Source organism: Salvelinus sp. IW2-2015, linkage group LG14 (assembly GCF_002910315.2).
Source record: "Salvelinus sp. IW2-2015 linkage group LG14, ASM291031v2, whole genome shotgun sequence".
Taxonomy (NCBI): Eukaryota; Metazoa; Chordata; class Actinopteri; order Salmoniformes; family Salmonidae; genus Salvelinus; species Salvelinus sp. IW2-2015.
In genome coordinates this window covers 36471744-36495493 of record NC_036854.1, presented here as the reverse complement: position 1 = coordinate 36495493, position 23750 = coordinate 36471744, and the positions used below count along the sequence as shown (strand labels likewise).

Here is a 23750-nt window from a genome sequence, read left to right as displayed (position 1 = left end):
TCACCTTGTATCAGGGAGGGTTCAGTGTGTCACCTTGTTATCCAGGGAGGTTTCAGTTGTGTCCAACTTGTTATCCAGGGTGTTTCACGCTGTCGTCACCGTTGCTTACTCCAGGGATGTTTCCAGTGATTGTCACTTGTCTCTCCAAAGGAATGTTTCAGTGTGTCACCTTGTTATCCAGGGATGTTTCAGTGTGTCACCTTGTTATCCAGGGAGGTTTCAGTGTATCACCTTGTTATCCAGGGATTTTCCAGTGTGTCACATTGTTCTCCGGGGATGTTTCAGTGTTTCACACTAACAAGCTGTTTCAGAGATCCACTTTAGAGGAGCCTCCTTGACTCAAATGTTATGCTACATCATACAGCATACAGACTATACTCCTACGGCTACACACATTTAAGCACTAAGGCACAACAGGCACTGCTGTATCATGGATACAGTCACAAGTAAATGGCATTGTTCGGCCTGACACGATAGCAACAGATTAAAATAACAACGAATTACATATTTCCATTAAAATGTTATTTTGATAAGTCAATCCATACAATACCATTCTTCCACCAGAAGAAATCTGTTTGTTAGTTCTTTAGGTCATGTTGCTACAGACGCGACCTAGTCTTTCATTATTTTTGCAGAGCTGCTATCCAAAAGAACTGGTCATCCATTCTAAACAAAACGGTTGCTATGCAGGCTGGATAACGTTCTTGCCACATGCTAGCTAGCTAGCCAACTTCAGCTAACTCATCACGTCAAACACTGAACCTGAAATGACAGTACACTAGCTGCATTGCTTCCATTAACCCCCGCTGTACCATACTAAATGCTAGGCTGGAAGCAAGGTGAAATAACGTGCGAGTTGAGATCAATACAAGAGACGATTCAGACAGCAACATGAACATGATATTCTGATGGAGGCACAGTGATCATTTTCAGATGAAACCGTTAGCAGGCGTAGACGTGTCGCTGACGGCTAATACAGCACGGCTTGGAACGCTGCTCGTCCAATCAGCATCCAGGATCCAAACAACAAGTTTTATAAACATTCATAACACTCTCAGACATGTAACACGAATATGTCCTTTCACTCTCAGTGGGCCTCATAGTGTGTGCATAACTTTATCGTACGTGAGCTTGAATTTGAAGCAACCTTTGTAACACTATACAGTATTCAAAGGACATTCTCGGTAATGCAAGCTGGACATACCCTCTGTCATGTACATCAGTGTGATTTCTACACACAAACGCTCTCAAACGCTCTCTCTCTCTCTCTCTCTCTCTCTCTCTCGCTCACTCTCTCTCTCACACACACACACACACACACACACCTACACACACATATACACTCTCTGGGCTCTCGAGTGGCGCAGCGTTCTAAGGCACTGCATCTCAGTGCAATAGGTGTCACTATAGTACCTGGTTCYAATKCAGGCTGTATCACATCCGGCCGTGATTGGGAATCCAAAAGGGCGGCGCACAATTGGCCCAGGTTTGGCCGGAGTAGGCTGTCATTGTAAATAAGAATTTGTTTTTAACTGCCTTGCCTGGTTAAATAAATAAATACACTGTGAATACCTATGTCATCACACCCTATGTGATTTCATACACTCACTGAGTAGAGAGATCCAACCACAACACTTCCTGCCTGCCGGCCTTCCTCTCTGTCTGCGTGCCCGGTAGGTTGGCCTGTCCCCGAAGTATCTATTACCCAGCAGCTGTCATCTGATACCCAACCCTGAGCATCCGCTGGCCTGGTTGGGCTGGAGAGAGGACTAACTGAAGGGCACTCCACTGCCACCAGCAGGGAGAGAGGGGGTGAGAGATGGAGGGAGATAGACAGAGGGAGAGAAAGAGAGCAGATATTGATTATTGTCTTCAGTGACTGTGATATATTTAACCATTCTTTGGTAAGGCAGATACTAAATCAACCACTATCCTCTCCTCTCTTCCCCTCACATCTCCTTTCTTCTCATCTCTTCCACTCTCCTCTCTTCCCCTCACCTCTCTTCCTCTCTCCTCTCTTCCCCTCTCTTCTCCTCTCCCCCCTCCCCTCTCTGCTTTGGCAAAGTGGGTGGGGTTATATCCTTCCTGTTTGGCCATGTCCGGGGGTATCATCGGATGGGGCCACAGTGTCTCCTGACCCCTCCTGTCTCAGCCTCCAGTATTTATGRTGCAGTAGTTTAAGTGTCGGGGGGCTAGGGTCAGTTTGTTATATCTGGAGTACTTCTCCTGTCTTATCCGGTGTCCTTTGTGAATTTAAGTATGCTCCCTCTAATTCTCTCTTTCTCTCTTTCTTTCTCTCTCTCGGAGGACCTGAGCCCTAGGACCATGCCTCAGGACGACATGATGACTCCTTGCTGTCCCCAGTCCACCTGGCCGTGCTGCTGCTCCAGTTTCAACTGTTCTGCCTGCGGCTATGGAACCCTGACCTGTTCACCGGACGTGCTACCTGTCCCAAACCTGCTGTTTTCAACTCTCTAGAGACCGCAGGAGCGGTAGAGATACTCTTAATGATCGGCTATGAAAAGCCAACTGACATTTACTCCTGAGGTGCTGACTTGCTGCACCACAACTACCTTGTGATTATTTATTAGTTTGACCATGCTGGTCATTTATGAACATTTGAACATCTTTGGCCAATGTTCTGTTACTAATCCTCCACAGGACTGGCCACCCCTCATAGCCTGGTTCCTCTCTAGGTTTCTTCCTAGGTTTTGGCCTTTCTAGGGAGTTTTTCCTAGCCACTGTGCTTCTACACCTGCATTGCTTGCTGTTTGGGGTTTTAGGCTGGGTTTCTGTACAGCACTTTTAGATATCAGCTGATGTATGAAGGGCTATATAAATAAATTTGATTTGATTTGATTCTCCTCTCTTCCCATATCCTCTGTTCCCCTCACCTCTCCTCCCTTCCATTCTCTTCTCCTCTCCACTCCTCCCCTCTCCTCTCTGCTCTTTACCTCTAACTTTTCCCCTCTCCTCTTATCTCCTCTCTTCCCTTCCCCTCTGTTCTCTTCTCCTCCCCTCACTTCCCATCTCCTCTCCTCTCTTCTGTTCTCCTCTCTTTTCTTCTCCTCTCCTCCCCTCTCCTCTACATTCCTCTTCTCCCCGTCCTTATCCTCTCCACTGCTCTCCTCTCATCCTCTCTTCTCTTTTCCTCTCCTCTCCTCCTGAGGGCTGGTGTGGTCCAACATACATGGTTTCTGAACCAGCTGAGTTCATAGTCTCTGTGTGAGGAGGGAGACAGCAGGGTCACTGGCCACATCAAAGAGAGAGAGAGAAGGGGGAAAATAAGAGGAGAGGGGGGGCGCTGTTAAAGTGGAGTCAGGAACCGTTCATTAGTATCCTGTGGCGTACTTAATGATGTTTGCCCTCCTTTTCAAAATGCTGGTCAGGCAGGCATAAATGTGAACACATCTACAAACTCACCACTAGTAAACATATGATAGCTTTTAAGTCCCGATAAAGGAATTAAAACTCATGACAAAACAAATGTGTGCTTTCAACATGAACAAGCTAAATAGCACACCATTGGTAATATTAAGGCAATGACATTTATCTAAAATACATCCTCAGCTGGGTCCTCTTTCATTTCTAATGGTTAAAATGTGGCTAAATCTGCCTCTGCTGACGTTTCTTTTCAACCTCCACCGTGACATCATGTACAAAGAGCGAGCTGACAGTTCAATATTGACAACACACTGCTTGTCCTGAAGCGTGCTTAAACTGACTAAAGCATGTAGCCTACAGTACAGTACAGCACAGTGTGTGAACGCCAATCAGTGAACTCCGGGAATCTTGTTGAACTGTGGTCCGAGTTAGGGGCTGAATCATCTAGAGACTGTAATATGCCGTCTACAGCTGTGGTTGATGAAGTCTATGAGGTAATGTCTCTTCTCTATATCTTCCTATCATATCAGCTGATGTTAAAATAGGAAGTGCTGCCTGGATGTTTCCATATGGAATCATATGATTGATGACCTACAGTATGGTCCCTCAGAGACATGCAGATGTACAAACGGTCTACTGGACAGATCAGACGTCTTTAGTTATGCCCTCACAGCAGAGTTAACAACATGTCAGTAGCTTCTGTTTATATTGGTGACCTGTCATTCTTTCCTCTGACAGAATGTGTCTCTAAAATGATAGAGATATTCTTCTGTTAGTCAGCACCTAACAAACGTTTTAGGTGTGTGTCAATATTCTTTCTTTGATTATGATAAAGAACATCAGAATAGAATTTCCAGACATAGACGATCAATCTCTATGTTCCCTATTCTCCGGGTCCTTCGACCTAAAATAAACGTTTGACTGAAGTTCCATGTGMGGATTTCTCKTGCGATGGCTTGGTTAGAAAAAAKCTGTTTAGCTCACGGCCAAGGTGTTTTCTGTAAATGTTCCATCCACAACGTGTTGCTTTCTCACGTATTACTTCACGTAAACGTTTGCGTGTATACAGATGGGCACTGAGACTCATAGACTGCATCATTACTGAATAGGGTTATTCATATCAAAACGAGAGGTGTTGTAGTTCTGTCTGTCTGGGGCTGTTCTGTCTGTCAGCGTTGCTGTTCTGTCTGTCTGGGGCTGTTCTGTCTGTCAGCGTTGCTGTTCTGTCTGTCTGGGGCATGGGGTCACGTAGAGTGGAGAAACAACTCGCAAAAAACAACTGACCAGGCCACCAATATTGACATCTGGAATGAGCTGAAAGCACTGAGAAACATGGTGCACACCCTGACTAGTAAGGTGGACAACTTGGAGAGAGAGAATGCAGGTGCTGTAATAATACATATTTGTGCATAATTCAAATGTTTGTTCATTTACAGATCATCAGATTTAAGAATGCTTTTTTCCCGTAATGCCAGAACAAGCAGTGGAGCTGTCAGCCCTTCAGACCAGACTGAGTCTGTGAGAGCCAGGTAGAGGAATTGAAGAAAGAGATCATATCAGGTTAAGTCTGGATCAAATGTAAACTAATGTGGTAGGTCAGTTGCACTGAAGCAAAATGTAGAATTCAATCAGGATTAAAGTTACTCCTACATAGTAATTCCACCAACTCAGTGGACTTGTGGTTAGAGTGTCTCCCCTGGATTGGAAGGTTGGGAGTCATACCAAAGACTGTAAAAATGGGACCCAATGTCTTCTTCGCATTCAGCATTAAGGAGATAAATTGTGAGTAATGCCCTGCAATAGACTAGCATCCTGTTCAGAGGGTTGTACTTGTACATCAAGCTGCCTCACATTACAGAAACAGAAGATTGGCTCCTGCTCCTGTGAACCGTTCTGGCTTGCAGAAGCCTTGGCTTGTAAGGCTACCACTAACATAAAATCCATTAACCCCCCAAAAATTGGAAAACTGTTTAAAGCTATTGTTGTTTATGATTTCAACACAAGCTGCAGAACAGGCAGTTATGCAGGCCAGAGTGACAGCCATTGAGAACATCATAGAGGGAACTGGAGAGCAAGAACACAGGTACTGTAAAACAAATATACGCAGTATCCAGTAAGTATGGAACTCTGTGGAAAATCCAGAAGTTCACACAAACTAACCCAATGTGTTTCCTCTACCATAACCTACAGACACACCAACACCTTCTCTGCTGGTTTGATTGATTTAGTTGATGAACATATAGGGCCCTTTGGTGTTAACCAGGCTTCCCAACTGATCTTCACAAGTGTAATCACCAACATTGGAGCAGCATACAATGCAAAGACTGGTAAGTACATTGTGTTCACCACCAATACAGCTGCAATTTACATGAACACAGTGATTATTGGGAACAAGAATAAGGATGCATTTAGTCTGAAGGGTGCCAGTGACCTTAAAGGTTCTGGTGAGCATGTGTCCAATGCATTTATTCTAGAGCTGGAGGAGGTAGATGCGATCTACACAGTCCTTCCCCAACACATGGGACTCTATGATACCATGTTTTTCTACAACACCTTCAGTGGCTTCCTGCTCTTCCCTTTGTGAGGGGGACACCATCAATGTGCTTAGGGCCCCTGAGGTTCCAAAATGACAATTAGACAAATAATCATGGTTTCAATAATTGGACATTGCAATAAACAAACAAAAATACTGTCGAACTACTATGTATTTAGTAATAGAATGAAATCAACGTATGGTTGAAATGATGTATGTGCTACAAAACATGACCCTTCCTGGATGTTGTAGTCGCTATCATAATAAAATGACACATACAGGATTGTTTTTGTATACTTTTTATATAGAGCACCTTTCCTATATAAGTAGTCCTGTGACAGCTGTCTCATCTAACCAACGCTCCCCTTCACTCTCGGAGCTACCCAGTATGTCTACATGACAGATGTGCTAAACATATGTTTTGCAATGAAGTGAAAAAAAGTACTGCAGATTGCATCTGTGTGTGTTTTCCCAATGCTATGATGTGAGAGCAGGGGAAATGCAAACACGGCTATAGCAGACAGAGACTAGGCTAGGGTTGAATAGTGGGAACCGGCTTACCGAGATTTACCTCCCAAACCCACTCCCTTTTCCCGGGATCAATAACTGCGAGAAACCAGTAAATTACACTACATGGCCAAAAGTATTCATCAGACATCTCATTCCAAAATAATAGGCATTAATAATATGGAGTTGGTCCCCCCTTTGCTGCTAAAACAGCCTCCACTCTTCTGGGAAGGCTTTCCACTAGATGTTGGAACATTGCTGCAGGGACTTGCTTCCATTCAGCCACAAGAGCATTAGTGAGGTCGAGCACTGATGTTGGGCGATTAGACCTGGCTCGCAGTCGGCGTTCCAATTCATTCCAAAGGTGTTTGATAGGGTTGAGGTCAGGGCTCTGTGCAGGCCAGTCAAGTTCTTCCGCATCGATCTCGACAAACCACTTCTGAACGGACCTCGCTTTGTGCACGGGGGCATTGTCATGCTGAAACAGGAAAGCGCCTTCCCCAAACTGTTGCCACAAAGATGGAAGCACAGAATCGTCTAGAATGTCATTGTATGCTGTAGTGTTTTCCCTTCACTGGAACTAAGGGGCCTAGCCCAAACCATGAAAAACAGCCCGAGACCATTATTCCTCCTCCACCAAACTTTACAGTTGGCACTATGCATTGGGGCAGGTAGCGTTCTCCTGGCATTTCCACTGCTCCAGAGTCCAATGGCGGCGAGCGTTATACCACTCCAGCCAATGCTTGGCATTGCGTATGGTGATCTTAGGCTTGTGTGCGGCTGCTCGGCCATGCAAACCCCTTTCATGACGCTCCCGACGAACAGTTCTTGTACTGACATTGCTTCCAGAGGCAATTTGGAACTCGGGGCAGCTCTAGCAGGGCAGAAATTTGACAAACTGACTTGAAAAAGGAAAGGTGGCATCCTATGACGGAGCCACGTTGAAAGTCACTGAACTCTTCAGCAAGGTCATTCTACTGCCAATGTTTGTCTATGGAGATTGTATGGCTGTGTGCTCGATTTTATACACCGGTCAACAACGGGTGTGGCTGAAATAGCCACACCCGTGATAGAATCCAGTCATTTGAGAGGTGTCCACATACTTTTGCATATATAGTGTATAATAAATAATTTCTATGAACAGCATGACATGAAATGGATCTGTTAAATTATATGCAATGTCTAAACCTGGCTATTCTACAGGCCACGGCCTACTCTCTGCTATCAGCATGATCCATTATCAATGCTCAGGGTTGACAGGCAGCACATCTCAGTAGCCCATGGATGGAAGTTCAAAATGCATGTATCACATCATGGTAACTTTTTTTCTTGTGAAAGGTAGGACTATATTGCAACAATATTGCCATGTGTATTTCTGCCCCATGTGAAGACAACATGTAAAAGCCTGGTTTCTAACGGTAGAAGGTGAATGACAGGCAGATTCTCCCATTTCCTGTTCTCTCCGCTCCATTACCACCTGAAGAGCTTGGTAGAGTCCCAAATGGCACCCTATTCCCTGCATAGCACACTACTATTGAACTGGGCCCTTGGGCTCTGATCAAAAGTAGTGCACTATATAGATACGGTGCCATTTGGGACGCAGGCCTAGCCTGGCATTATAGCCAGGGCAACCATCTGACTTTATGGCTATCCAATTCCATGTGCACAGAGTGGAACCCACTCGACTGACTAGAGAAGATCTATTGCATTGCTAAGAATTAGATTTGAATGTACAGTGTGTGTCAAGAATACAGCATAACACCAAATCAAATGAAGGGCCATCTATTCTATACTGCACTTAAGGTTGAGGCCAGAACATCCAAAATGCTTCTATTGGAACTAAATAAGCAAACGCCCGAACAGAACCAGTTCATCACAGATCAATGACATATCAACATACAGTAACTCCTTTACAACAAGAAGGTGTGGGGAGGGAGAGAGAGAGGAAGAGAGAGAGATCTGGCAAATACTTGAATCAGTTATAGAACCCATTGCCCGTTATGGTTGTGAGGTCTGGCGTCCGCTCACCAACCAATTATTCACAAAATGGGACTAACACCAAATTTAAACTCTGCATGCAGAATTCTGCAAAAATATCCTCTGTGTACAATATAAAACACCAAATAATGCATGCAGAGCAGAATTAGGCCGATACCCGCTAATGATCAAAATCCAGAAAAGAGCCGTTAAATTCTACAACCACCTAAAAGGAAGCGATTCCCAAACCTTCCAATAACAAAGCCATCACCTACAGAGAGATGAACCTGGAGAAGAGTCCCCTAAGCAAGCTGGTCCTGGGGCTCTGTTCACAAACACAAACAGACCCCACAGAGCACAAAGACAGCAACACAATTAGACCCAACCAAATGAGAAAACAAAAAGATTATTACTTGACACACTGGAAAGAATTATTTAAAAAACAGAGCAAACTAGAATGCTATTTGGCCCTAAAAAGAGAGTACACTGTGGCAGAATACCTGACCACTGTGACTGAACCAAACTTAAGGAAAGCTTTGAATATGTACAGACTCAGTGAGCATAGCCTTGCTATTGAGAAAGGCCACCATATGGAGACCTGGCTCTCAAGAAAAGACAGGCTGTGTGCACACTGCCCACAAAATGAGGTGGAAACTGAGATGCCCTTCCTAACCTCCTGCCAAATGTATGACCATATTAATGAGACACATATTTCCCTCAGATTACACAGATCCACAAAGAATTAGAAAACAAACCCATTTTTAATAAACTCCCATATCTACTGGGTGAAATACCACAGTGTGCCATCACAGCAGCAAGATGTGACCTGTTGCCACAAGAAAAGGGCAACCAGTGAAGAACAAACACCATTATAAATACAACCCATATTTATGTTTATTTATTTTCCTTTTGTACTTTATCGTTACAACACTGTATATTGACATAAAATGACATTTGAAATGTCTTCATTCTTTTGGAGCCTTTGTGAGGGTAATGTTTACTGTTCATTATTTATTTCACTTTTGTTTATTATCTATTTCACTTGCTTTGGCAATGTAAACATATGTTTCCCATAGCAATAAAGCCCATTGAATTGAGAGAGAGAGAGAGGATGTATGGGGTGTGATATCAGTAAAGTAATCAGTCAACCCTCCATGTCCTTATTTTATTATTAACCTTTATTTAACTAGGCAAGTGAGTTAAGAACACATTCTTACTTTCAATGATGGTCTAGGAACAGTGGGTTAACTGCCTTTGTCAGGGGCAGAACAACAGATTTTTACCTTGTCAGCTTGGGGAATCGATCTTGCAACCTTTCGGTTACTAGTCCGAAGCGTTAACCACTAGGCTACCTGCCGCCCCACAATATTAAAAATATTGAGACAGCAATAGGAATGCCACGGGACACATGAATGGAAATGAGCCAATCCTTCTAGCAGCAACTGTCATTTTTTCAGTTATATTTTCTATGGTAGAGAAGGATTAAGAAGAGCTATATTTGCATATACTGTACATATTCAACAAGGAGCTGTTGATTTGTGTATGGAATATTCTGGGGATTTGTATCTTGGCGTGTGAAGGAAGGAAGAGTGTCTTCTTGACTGGCAGCAGTCAGACTGTGTTTTAATTATAAATGACTTAACTCAACCAAGCAAGCAGGATACCAGGAGAAATCATTTAAACACTTTAACAACCATCACAACAGATTATATGTACTGTACATCAAACGCGGTGTTGTCTGATATTTTACTAATCAATATAAAAAAACAACAACAGTGAATTAGCCTAGCTGTTTTCTAATGGTTTGGTAACAATAAAAAAAGTTACTTTAGTTCATTTATTTTCCTAATCCTATATCGAAAATAGCCTAGATGTTTTCTAATGGTTATGTAATTTTGGTGGTTTACTAAAGTCCATTTAGTTGATCCACATACTTAGCTAGTTAGTGAGTTAGTTAGTTGGTTTGTTAGTTAGTTAGTTAGTTCATTAGTCCGTTAGCTTGTTGGTTTGTAAGTTTATTAGTTTGTTAGTTTGTTAGTTCAGAGTTCCATGTAGCATCCACATAGTTAACTTCCTGGATGCCCTAAGAGTTCTGATAASCTGTGAGGAGTTCTGGGTAGTTCTGAGCCCAGGTGGAGCTAGAGGTCAAAGGTTAATAGAGTTTCTACCCAGGAACCATCTAGGCATTTAGGCTAAGGGTTCCTATTGATCATAGAGGCACTCCAAGCTGAGCTGCCTGGAGCCTGACAGATGTTATAGGTCATTAAGGCAAAATCAAAAACTCTATCTGTCTGTCTATAGGTCTGTCAAATCAAATTGTATTTGTCACGTGCTTCGTAACCAACAGGTGATGACCTATAGTGAAGTGCTTACTTACGGGTACTTTTCCAACAATACAGAGTTAAAGATAAGATAAAACATTTAATAAAAAATAGAAATAGTAACACGTACAGTGTCTGTCAGTCTCTTTATCTCTCTCTTCTCTCGGTCTCTATCGCTGTCTTACACACACACATAAACACACATACTCAAAAGGCATGAAAAGATCAGCGAGAGCGAGAGAGAAAGAGAAAGAGAGAGAGAGAGAGAGAGAGAGAGAGATGAAGCGAGAGAGAGCGGAGAGAGAGAGAGAGAGAGAGAGAGAGAGAGAGAGAGAGAGAGAGAGAGAGAGAGAGAGAGAGAGAGAGAGAGAGAGAGAGAGAGAGAGATGGTATAGAATGGAATATCAATAGACTATTAAATAAATCAGTCAACTCTCCATGTCCTTATTGATACAGCAATAGGATGCCACCTATGATGGCGAAATGAATCAATTCTTCGTCAGCAGCTACTGTCATTTTTCCAGTTATATTTTCTATGGTAGAGAAAGGATTAAGAAGAGCTATATTTGCATATACTGTACATATTCAACAAGGAGCTGTTGATTTGTGTATGGAATATTCTGGGGATTTGTATCTTGGCGTGTGAAGGAAGGAAGAGTGTCTTCTTGACTGGCAGAGTCAGACTGTGTTTAATTATAAATGACTTAACTCACCCAAGCAAGCAGGATACCAGGAGAAATCATTTAAACACTTTACCAACCATCACATCATATTCTGCTCTGTAAAGTAGATCAAAATCTGTGTGGATTCTGCCCAATTTCCGGGATATTTTACTAATCCTATATCGAAAATAACCTGTGTATTAGCCTAGCGGTTTCCTAATGATTGTCATTTTTTTGTTTTACTAAAGTCCATTTAGTTGATCCACATACATAGCTAGTTAATTAATTAGTTAGTTTGTTTGTTAGTTAGTTCGTTCGTTAGTCTATTAGCTTGTCAGTTCGTAATGTATTAGTTCGTGAGATTGGAGTTCCATGTAGTATCCACATAGTTAACTTCCTGGATGCCCTAGGAGTTCTGATGAGCTGTGAGGAGTTCTGAGGAGTTCTGAGCCCAGGTGGAGCTAGAGGTCAAAGGTTAGTAGACTTTCTACCCAGGACCATCTGGGCATTCAGGCTAAGCGTTCCTATTGATCATAGAGGCCTCCAAACTGAGCTGCCTGGAGCCTGACAGATGTTATAGGTCATTGAGGCAAAAGCATAATCAAAAACTCTGTCTGTCTGTCTGTCAGTCTATGACTCTCTCTCCCTCTCTTTCTCTCGGTCTCACGCACGCACGCACGCACGCACACACACACACACGGTTCCATGCTCAGTCAAGGCTAACTGATTCGGGAGATGTCTGCCGGATGCAACAAACACCACAAATCCTGTCCCTCTGTCTGTCTGTCTATCTATCCAGCCCCTCCCACTTCCGAGGCCAGCTGCCTCCCTCCTCTCCACCTCCCTCTGCTTTTAATTAAAGCACACTGGGGACTTCATGAAACTAGCGGCATCCTGTTAAGAGTCACGGCTCCCTCACACACTGACAACACAGGCGCTGACACAAAGGCTGCGTCTACACAGGCAGCCCAATTCAGATTTTTTCCACACAGTAATTGGTCTTTTGACCAATCACATCAGATCTTTTTCTGAGCTGATCTGATTGGTCAAAAACCAATTAGTGTAAACTGGGCTGCCTGTGTAGACATAGCCATATCACAACAATGAACCAAGACAAAACAAGGCTTTTAACCCCATTACAACTGAACTGTTTTCTTTTTAATGAGTGGAAACTGAAGCAGTGTCCTGTGTCAGTAACTACGGAGGATGATAAATGCTCGCACCATCAGAGTGAGGTAAATGTGTGTCCATACAAAGGAAGGTCCAACTGTAGCGTGCCAATACTGTTCTCAAGTAATCCACTGTGATAGGTAGTATTCTCTCATACAGTCAGTGATGATATACATTATTCTCCTAAAACAGCCCACTACAGAGTACAAATCTCCTTACATGACTCTTTGTCGTGTGCACTATTCTTCTCAAGGTGTTCTCAAGCTTACAACAGTTAAGTATAACAGGATCCTTCCAGCTTGAGAGATGGAACACTCAACAAAAATATGTGAAGAGAGAGTAGAGTATCCACAATGAAACAGTGAGCATGGAGGGTTACATAATATACAATTATTGTGGCTAGTTCGATAATATAATAGTTTGTTTAAAACATTTACATGCTTTGCAAGAACGGGTTCCCTAATAATACTGTTTACATGGACACATCTGAAATCAGGCTACTGAGGGGACATTTTCTTTTATAAATGCAAGAAATCACCAATCAAAATAAACGTTCTACCACAGGGACCACTTTATTTTTGCGAAACCTTTTTGTTTCTGAGTTGGGACATTTAAAGTTTGCATGTGAAAAACTCTTTCTAAGATGCGTACCTTCAGTTTTTCCAAACTCACTTCATTCGTAATAAGAGGGAGGGTCGATCGGCTGAGGCTAGCACATGCACAGATCAATAACTGCTAGACGCCGATTAAGCTGTTTACATGTCCTAATCATTCAAAACGTGACTCACACCAATTAACATAAGCAGAGTAAGGTGTTTACATGTCCTAATCATTCAAAACGTGATCTCACGCCAATTAACATAAGCAGAGTAAGGTGTTTGCATGTCCTAATCATTCAAAACGTGACCTCACGCCAATTAACATAAGCAGAGTAAGGTGTTTACATGTCCTAATCATTCAAAACGTGACCTCACGCCAATTAACATAAGCAGAGTAAGGTGTTTACATGTCCTAATCATTCAAAACGTGACCTCACGCCAATTAACATAAGCAGAGTAAGCTGTTTACATGTCTAATAATTCAAAACGTGACCTCACGCCAATTAACATAAGCATAGTAAGGTGTTTACATGTCCTAATCATTCAAAACGTGAACTCACGCCAATTAACATAAGCAGAGTAAGGTGTTTACATGTCCTAATCATTCAAAACGTGAACTCACGCCAATTAACATAAGCAGAGTAAGGTGTTTGCATGTCCTAATACATTCAAAACGTGACCTCACGCCAATTAACATAAGCAGAGTAAGGTGTTTACATGTCCTAATCATTCAAAACGTGACCTCACGCCAATTAACATAAGCAGAGTAAGGTGTTTACATGTCCTAATAATCAAAACGTGACCCTCACGCCAATTAACATAAGCAGAGTAAGGTGTTTACATGTCCTAATCATTCAAAACGTGTCTCACGCCAATTAACATAAGCAGAGTAAGGTGTTTACATGTCCTAATAATACAAACGTGACCTCACGCCAATTAACATGAAACAGAGTAAGGTGTTTACATGTCCTAATAATTCAAAACGTGACCTCACGCCAATTAACAATAAGCAGAGTAAGGTGTTTACATGTCCTAATCATTCAAAACTGTGATCTCACGCCAATTAACATAAGCAGAGTAAGGTGTTTCATGTCCTAATCATTCAAAACGTGACCTCACGCCAATTAACATAAGCAGAGTAAGGTGTTTACATGTCCTAATCATTCAAACGTGACCTCACGCCAATTAACATAAGCAGAGTAAGGTGTTTCATGTCCTATAATTCAAAACGTGACCTCACGCCAATTAACATAAGCCAGAGTAAGGTGTTTACATGTCCTAATCATTCAAACGTGACCTCACGACCAATTAACATAAGCAGAGTAAGGTGTTTACATGTCCTAATCATTCAAACGTGAACTCAGATCATAACATAACAGAGGTAAGGTGTTTACATGTCCTAATAATTCAAAAACGTGATCTCACGCCAATTAACTAAGCAGAGTAAGGTGTTTACATGTCCTAATCATTCAAAACGTGATCTCACGCCAATTAACATAAACAGAGAGTAAGGTGTTTACATGTCCTATATTTCAAAACGTGACCTCACGCCAATTAACATAAGCAGAGTAAGGCTGTGTTTACATGTCCTATCATTCAACGTGACCTCACGCCAATTACATAAGCAGAGTAAGGTGTTTACATGTCCTAATATTCAAAACGTGATCCTACGCCAAATTAACATAAGCAGAGTAAGGTGTTTACATGTCCTTAATAATTCAAAACGTGACCTCACGCCAATTAACATAACAGAGTAAGGTGTTTACATGTCCTAATCATTCAAAACGTGACCTCACGCCAATTAACATAAGCAGAGTAAGGTGTTTACATGTCCTAATAATTCAAAACGTGACTACCGCAAATTAACATAAGCAGAGTAAGGTGTTTACATGTCCTATCAATTCAAAACGTGATCTCACGCCAATTAACATAAAGCAGAGTAAGGTGTTTACATGTCCTAATAATTCAAAACGTGACCTCACGCCAATTAACATAAGCAGAGTAAGGTGTTTCATGTCCTAATAATTCAAAACGTGACCTCACGCAATTAACATAAGCAGTGTAAGGTGTTTACATGTCCTAGATAATTCAAGAACTGGTGACCTCACGCCAATTAACATAAGGCAGAGTAAGGTGTTTACATGTCCCTAATATTCAAAACGTGATCTCACGCCAATTAACAATAGCAGAAGTAAGGTGTTTACATGTCCTAATCATTCAAACGTGAACTCCACGCCATTAACATAAGCAGAGTAAGGTGTTTACATGTCCTAAATAAATTAAAACGTGATCTGACGCCATTAACATAAGCAGAGTAAGGTTGTTTACATGTCCTATATTCAAACGTGACTCACGCCAATTAACATAAACAGAGTAAGGTGTTTACATGTCCTAAATCCTTCAAAACGTGACTCTCACGCCAATTAAACATAAGGCAGAGTAAGTGTTTACATGTCCTAATCATTCAAAACGTGACATCTGACGCCAATTAACATAAGCAGAGTAAGGTGTGTTAACATGTCCTTATCATTCAAGAACGTGATCTCACGCCAATTAACATAAGCAGAGTAAGGTGTTTACATGTCCTAGATACTCAAAAACGTGACCTCACGCCAATTAAACAAGCAGAGTAAGGTGTTTACATGTCCTAATCATTCAACGAGCTCACGCCAATATTACATAAGCAGGTAAGGTGTTTACATGTCTAATAATTCAAACGTACTCACGCCAATTAACATAAAGCAGAGTAAGGTGTTTACATGTCCTAATAACATCAAACGTGACCTCACGCCAATTAACATAAGCCAGAGTAGGTGTGTTTACATGCGCTAATAATTCAAAACGTGACCTACGGCCAATTAACATTAGAGCAGAGTAAAAAGGTGTGTTGCGTGTCTAACAAATTCAAAAACGTGACCTCACGCCAATTAACATAAAGCAGAGTAAGGTGTTTACATGACTATTTCAGTACTCGGCATACTGCCACAATCAGTATGATATCAAAGTATTGGTCTGCAGGTAAACGTACTCAGTGCATGAATCCTGTTGCTTACCTTTCCAAAGTCCCGCACATCAAACAAGTCGAAGGCCTCAAAGAGTTCACTCTTCTTCATGCCAAATATCTCATAGCAGGCGGAGAGAAATGTCCTGATGTTCTTCAAGCACAGGAACTGGAAACAGAGTAAAGGGGGATATTTTGATTATTAGTTGGATGATAATATAAGATGATTGACCATACAGTCACACAAAGTAAAATGAGTCACTTTATTCTGATGACAGACTTGCTTCACTGCATAGCTCGATCTCATATTAAATGCGTATTTATTTAAGTCTAGACAGAAATGTAAGCCGATTTGAGAAATCCCTGTCTATTCAGCGTCTTCTCAGAATCAGACTCCAGTCTCACTATTATCATTTATCAACGCTGGTCCTGACCTGTTTGCCACAAACTGTCAAGAGGGCCTAAACATTTATATTGAAAAGTTGGAGGCCAGAAGAGGCTCATGTCTGGTTCACACTTCAACATGGCTGCCACACAACACATTCCCATTCCACCTGGCTTTGACAATAAACATACTGCCATTGTTGTATATGTGAAAATGACAGAGTCAAATCAAATCAAATGTTATTTGTCACATGTTCCCGAATACAACAGGAGTAGACCTTACAGTAAAATGCTGACTAAGAAGCGCTTAACCAACAATGCAGTTTTAAGAAAGTATTTACTAAAATAAACTGAAGTAAAAAAAAATAGAAATACAAAAATAAGAAAAATAGAAAAATAACAAATAATTAAGGAACAACAATCAAATAACAGTAGCGAGGCTATATACAGCGGGTACCGGTACAGAGTCAATGTGCGGGGGCACCGGTTAGTCGAGGTAATTGAGGTAATATGTACATGTAGGTAGAGGTAAAGTGACTATGCATGGATGATAAACAGCAGCGTAAAAATGGGTGGTGGGGTGGGGACAACGCAAATAGTCCGGGTAGCCATTTGATTAGCTGTTCAGGAGTTTTATGGCTTGGGGGTAGAAGCTGTTAAGAAGCCTTTTGGACCTAGATTTGGTGCTCCGGTACCGCTTGCTGTGCGATAGCAGAGAGAACAGTCTATGACAGTGTGGTGCCAGGACAACAACCTCTCTCTCAATGTGAGCAAGGCAAAGGAGCTYATCGTGGACTATAGGAAAAGGAGGGCTGAACATGCCCCCATTAACATCGATGGGACTGAAGTGGAGTGAGTCGAGAGTTTCAAGTTCCTTGGTGTCCATATCACCAACAAACTATCATGGTCTAAACACACCAAGACAGTTGTGGAGAGGACACGACAACACCRWTTCCRCKTRAGGAGACTGAAAAGATTTGGCATGGGTCCGCAGATCCTCAAAACGTTCTACAGCTGCACCATCGAGAGCATCCTGACTGGTTGCATCACCACCTGGTATGGCAATTGCTCAGCATCTGACCGAAGGCGCTACAGAGGGTAGTGCGTATGGCACAGTACAMCACTGATCCAAGCTTCCTGACATCCAGAACCTCTATACTGGGCAGTGACTCCACGGAAAGCTCCTTCTGGCCTTCTTCAGCCACTTCTTCAGCCACTACATGGGCTTGCTCCTACCTATCTTTCCGATTTGGTCCTGCCGTACATACCTACTCGTACGCTACGGTCACAAGACGCAGGCCTCCTAATTGTCCCTAGAATTTCTAAGCAAACAGCTGGAGGCAGGGCTTTCTCCTATAGAGCTCAATTTTTATGGAATGGTCTGCCTACCCATGTGAGAGACGCAGACTCGGTCTCAACCTTTAAGTCTTTACTGAAGACTAATCTCTTCAGTGGGTCATATGATTGAGTGTAGTCTGGCCCAGGAGTGTGAATGTGAACGGAAAGGCTCTGGAGCAACGAACCGCCCTTGCTGATGTAAGAAGGGCTATATAAATAAATTTGATTTGAAATTTGATTTGACTACCGGTTCCTCATCGTCCCTGTTCCCATATCTCTCTGGACTTCGTCACTGGGCTTCCCCCATCTGATGGCAACACCGTCATTCTGACAGTGGTGGATCGGTTCTCTAAGGCTGCTCATTTCATCCCTCTCCCCAAACTTCCCTCTGCCAAGGAAAGGGCCCAGCTCATGGTGCAGCACGTCTTCCAGATCCATGGATATGGTTTCCGACCGGTGTCCTCAAATCTCATCTCAGTTTTGGAAGGCGTTCTGCACCCTAATTGGGGCGTCGGCCAGCCTATCCTCCGGATTCCATCCCCAGTCGAATGGCCAGTCGGAGCGAGCTAACCAGGACCTGGAGACCACCCTAAGATGTCTGGCCTCAACCAACCCCACTACCTGGATCCGACAACTAGTCTGGAGTATGCCTGGAACACCCTTCCCTGTTCAGCTACGGGACTCCCCTTTTGAGTGCACCATGCGGTATCAACCTCTGCTCTTCCCATGACAAGAACTAGAAGTCAACGTACTCTCGGCCCAGATGTTCGTCCCCGCTGTTGACGTACCTGGAGAAGAGCTCGGGTAGCACTTCTCAAGACCAACTCCAGGTATCGTCAGCAAGCAGATCGCCACCGGACTCCAGTTCCCCTCTACCGCATTGGGCAGAGGGTATGGCTGTCCACACGGGACCTGCCCCTTCGGGTAGAGTCCCGAAAACTGTCCCCCGTTTCATTGGTCCGTTTTCCATCTCTAGATTCCTTAGTTCCACTGCTGTCCGTCTCTTGTTACCCCGTACCCTCCGCATTCACCCTACGTTCCATGTGTCTAGGATTAAGCCCGTGTCTCACAATCCTTTGTCTTCTGTCCCCAGGACCACCCCCCCTCCCCGTATCATTGATGGCCATCCGGCATACACGGTGAGACGTCTCCTGGGTGTTCGACCAAGGGGCAGGGGTTTCCAGTACCTGGTTGACTGGGAGGGTTACGGCCCGGAGAAGAGGTGATGGCTTCCCGCTAGAGACATCCTGGATTCAGCCCTCATCACCGACTTCCACCACTGACACCCCGGTCAACCAGGTATGCGCCCAGGTAGGACGCCAGGTGGCGTCCCTAGAGGGGGGGTACTGTCACACCCTAATCAGTTTCACCTGTCCTTGTTATTGTCTCCATCCCCTCCAGGTCTCGCTTGTTATCCCTGGTGTATTTATCCCTGTGTTTCCTGGCTCTCTGTGCCAGGTTGTCTTGTATGTTCCAAGTCAACCAGCGTGTTTTTCCCATGCTCCTGCCTTTTCTATTCTCTTTTACTAGACCTCCCGGTTTTGACCKTTGCCTGTTTTCTGGACTCTGTACACGTCGGCCTGACCATTCTGCCTGCCCTGACCTCGAGCGTGCCTGCCACACTGTACCTCCTTGAGTCTGAACTGGTTTCAACTTTTTGCCTGTCCACAACCATTCTCTTGCCTACCTCTTTTGGATATAATAAATATCAAAGACTCAAACCATCTGAGTCCCGTGTCTGCATCTGGGTCTCACCTCGTGCCCTTATATCGTCAGAGGGCATAGCGGGATTTCTTATAAGCGTCTGGGTTAGAGTCCCGCTCCTTGAAAGAGGAAGCTCTACCCTTTAGCTCAGTGAGGATGTTGCCTATAATCCATGGCTTCTGGTTGGGGTATGTATGTACGGTCATTGTGGGGACGACGTCATCAATGCACTTATTGATGAAGCCAGTGACTGATGTAGTTTACTCCTCAATGCCATCGGAAGAATCCCGGAACATATTCCAGTGTGTGCTAGCAAAACAGTCCTGTAACTTAGCATCTGCGTCATCTGACCACTTCCTTATTGAGCGAGTCACTGGTACTTCCTGCTTTAGTTTTTGCTTGTAAGGAGGAATCAGGAGGATAGAGTTATGGTCAGATTTGCCAAATGGAGGGTGAGGGAGAGCTTTGTATGCATCTCTGTTTGTGGAGTAAAGAAGTTTTTTTCCCGCTGGTTGCACATTTAACATGCTGGTAGAAATTAGGTAAAAACGGATTTAAGTTTTCCTGCATTACAGTCCCCGGCCACAAGGAGCGCCGCCTCTGGATGTGCATTTTCTTGTTTGCTTATGGCCTTATACAGCTCGTTGAGTGTCGTCTTAGTGCCAGACTCACGTATAACTGTCTAAGTCCAGAAACTTTGTTGAGTTTGAAAATGGATGGGGCTATTGTCTGTCTAAAAGTGCAGCCTGACATCCTGACAGAATCAAATAAGTCAAGACTCCATCCAGTATTATTAATAAGAAGATTGTTTACTGACTTGCCAAACCTTTCTGCCTAGTGCACATCCCAAATCTGAAGTAATTAACCTAATGTAGATCAATAGACAGGCCTCTTTCAATCCAGATCAGTCTCCGACAGAACCGCACATAGGCAGAGTCAGTAGCCTCAAACCCTGCCACATAACGTTGGCTGAATAAAAATGGATTTAGTGAAGCTAAAATGCTGACGCGATGGATGCTACTGCCGTCTTACAGTTGAGTAGATGGGAGAGGTGAACATCACACTCAGTGTAATCTTAACCTTTTGATCAGAGTGCTGTGTCTGGGACAGAGACAAACGAGGAGGCCCGTTAAGATAATTGGCTGACATAAAACATGGTTGACACACAGTGGGTTAGCTACTCTGTGATAAACTCTGGATGAAAGAGAGGATGTTGTCATAGACTGTTTTATAGGAGGATGCTGTTGGCACACCCCTGTCATTACTAAATTAGACTACAGGTAGCCTAGTGGTTAGAGCTTCGGCCTTGTAACCAAAAGGTTGCAAGATCGAATCCCGGAGCTGACAAGGTAAAATCTGTTGTTCTGCCCCTGAACAAGGCAGTTAACCCACTGTTCCTAGGCCGTCAAGGAAAATAAGAATTTGTTCTTAACTGACTTGCCTAGTTAAATAAAGGTAAAATAAAAATCCCAACTAGATCTGAGCTGCAATGCTCTCTCATCTGTAACAATGCATTGTGTACTTGTTCATTTCTGTAGCAATATGCTGCTTCTCTGCAGGTTTTGAGAATTGCAGGATAATTGACATTTATGAATTGCATGGTCATTGACATCATGAAATGTGCATATTTAAACCATATCGCCAAATGATGGACTTAAGTCACTCAACACAGGATATCCCCATCAACGAATGAACATAGTAGAGCCTTCAGCTCCTGTATTAAGATTACAATCTTAAATGGTTATATGCTGATGGTAACATCCTCCAATACAAGACTTAATCACAACAGGCTGTTAGAATGACATCAGTCCTCACAAACGCGTACTGATGTACAGTGAATAACCAGTAACCAGGGCTGTTTTCAGGGCTGTACTGAAACCCTTCAGAGATGGGGTTGTTTGCTTACTTCTTTTTCGTTTGGTCTTGACTCACAGGCAGGCTTTCACAGGAAGTGTTATTTATCGGTTGTTCTCTCTCTCTCTCATTTTTACAACAGCACAGCTGTTGTCTGTGTGATACTGTTGTCTGTGTGATGCTGTAACTCTGCTAGGCACGACAGTAGATGCAGTCAACGAGTCTGGGTTACTAGAACAGTGTTACAATACTAGTAAACAATGCATTGTTAAAAACAGAATACACAAGTCAAACAACTGAGAGAGGCAAAGTCATCTTTCTCTATTCATTATAACAGTTTCTCTATTCATATTTCTCTATCCAATATTTAGCTATCCTCCTGAACTGTGGCACGACATCAGAGCCGTCTGTGAAGATGATGATGGGCACAAACATCAAATATTAAATTCTGCTCCACTCAAATCGCATCAGGCATTACAGATGACTTCACAAGAAAGGCCTTGGGGCAGAAAACCCCAGATAAGACAGTCAGAGTGAAGGGCACGCAGGCAGCTAGTAAATAATGTTGAATGTTTACACTTGTATGCATGCCGTTTTATCTGAGGAGCACATCTTGGAGACGGTCGCCCGGGGGCTTTTGAGCAACCCGAAGAGCTTTAGTATCTGAAGGAAACAGCAGCCTCACAGAAAGGCATCTGAAACCCACAGCACTAGGCTCAGTGGGCTGAAACCCTTTCTGTAGCACTGGGGTGAAGCATGCTGGGTGCAGGGAGGGACGGGGGTGGTGAGCAAGCACCAGGGAGGCTCGGGATCGTTTCACACTGAGCTGTTTTCTGCATTGGGAACACTCAGCCCCCTAAGGCTCTTGTAGAGTACAGAAAGAGGCCTGACTGGTGTGGGTACCCTCAAAACCATCCTCCTTACATGGAATGATGATTTCACACCACGGCTTATTGTTGCATCCCGGCAGACACCTCCCGAATCAGTGAGCCTTGACTGAGCATGGAAACATGGGCCTGTGTCAGAGAGAGTGTGTGTGTGTGTGTGTGTGTGTGTGTGTGTGTGTGTGTGTGTGTGTGTGTGTGTGTGTGTGTGTGTTGTGTGTGTGTGTGTGTGTGTGTGTGTGTGTGTGTGTGTGTGTGTGTGTGTGTGTGTGTGTGTGTGTGTGTGTGTGTGTGTGTGTGTGTGTGTGTTAACCTGTAGAGTCAGGGAGGGACCCAGGAAGGATGCAAGGGTAAGTGTAGGGAGAGTTCACCACAACACTGTACAATGAAGGTGTAGCATTTCATATCTGAAGCACCATGCCAAAACCATCTGCAGAAATAAGACAAAGATAAAATGGTTTCTACCACCATCCAATCCCACATTCTGCTTTTCAAGTCATGTGGTATTGCTGTGTTGAATCTGTTCAGAGCGCTTTAGCTCCATAATAAGGATCTTATTTCGTTCTGCTTATGTATTCCCTTCAATATGCTCCAAAGCTCCATGGCAACCACAGTGTGGGGTTCTTTTAAAACCCCAGTGTGTATTGTATGTAGCCTACCAGCTACTACCTAATCAAATCCTACTCTATTTGGTCTAAAGTCTCCCACATGAAAAGCCAAACTGAGTTAGACTCATCTCATCTCTTTTGGTTAATGAGTGTCAATTAACAGCCGGTTAGATGGCCGACTCTGTCACAGAGGAAGCAGAGGACGTACTGATGTACAGTGAATGAGATTAGAGACCTGAGAGGCCTCTTTCTGTTTGTCCTTTCACTCAATCTGATATGCCCACAGACAACCCAGCCCAGCCAACAGGGAGCGAGAGTGCCAGGCTGCATCTGAAATGGCAACTGATTCCCTGTATAGCGCACATCGGCCCTGGTCAAAAGCAGTGCACTATGTAGGGAATAGGGTACCATTTAGATGCAGCCTCTGTGTGCTACTAGCCTGGAATCCAAACTGATACAATGGTCAAATGGAGCATATGAGTTTGGATTCCAGGCTAGTGTGCTTCTGCTTGGAGCATCCGACATAGACAAGACAGATAGAACAATGGTTTAACTATAGCCATGTAGCAATGAATACCATCGTATTCAACAGGGTATTGAATCAGAATGACATAACCCCTGCATGCTTTCTCTATGACTCATACCTACTGTATCTTATGACCGTCTCTTGAGATTGTGTCAGGTGAGAAGAAATGGTGTCATATGAAACCCTATAGGAGGAAAACAGAGGGCCACGGACCATGGTAATGTATAGCTTAATGTATGGGCCTATGACATGGAAACAGATCACCAGGGTTCCATCCAAAATGGCACACCCTATTCCC

General features: G+C 43.4%; 1 pseudogene; it reads right to left on the bottom strand.

Annotated features, from left to right (window-relative positions):
* LOC111973555 (guanine nucleotide exchange factor VAV3-like) overlaps positions 1 to 23750 on the bottom strand; it is a 138901-nt pseudogene that overhangs the window by 100208 nt on the left and 14943 nt on the right.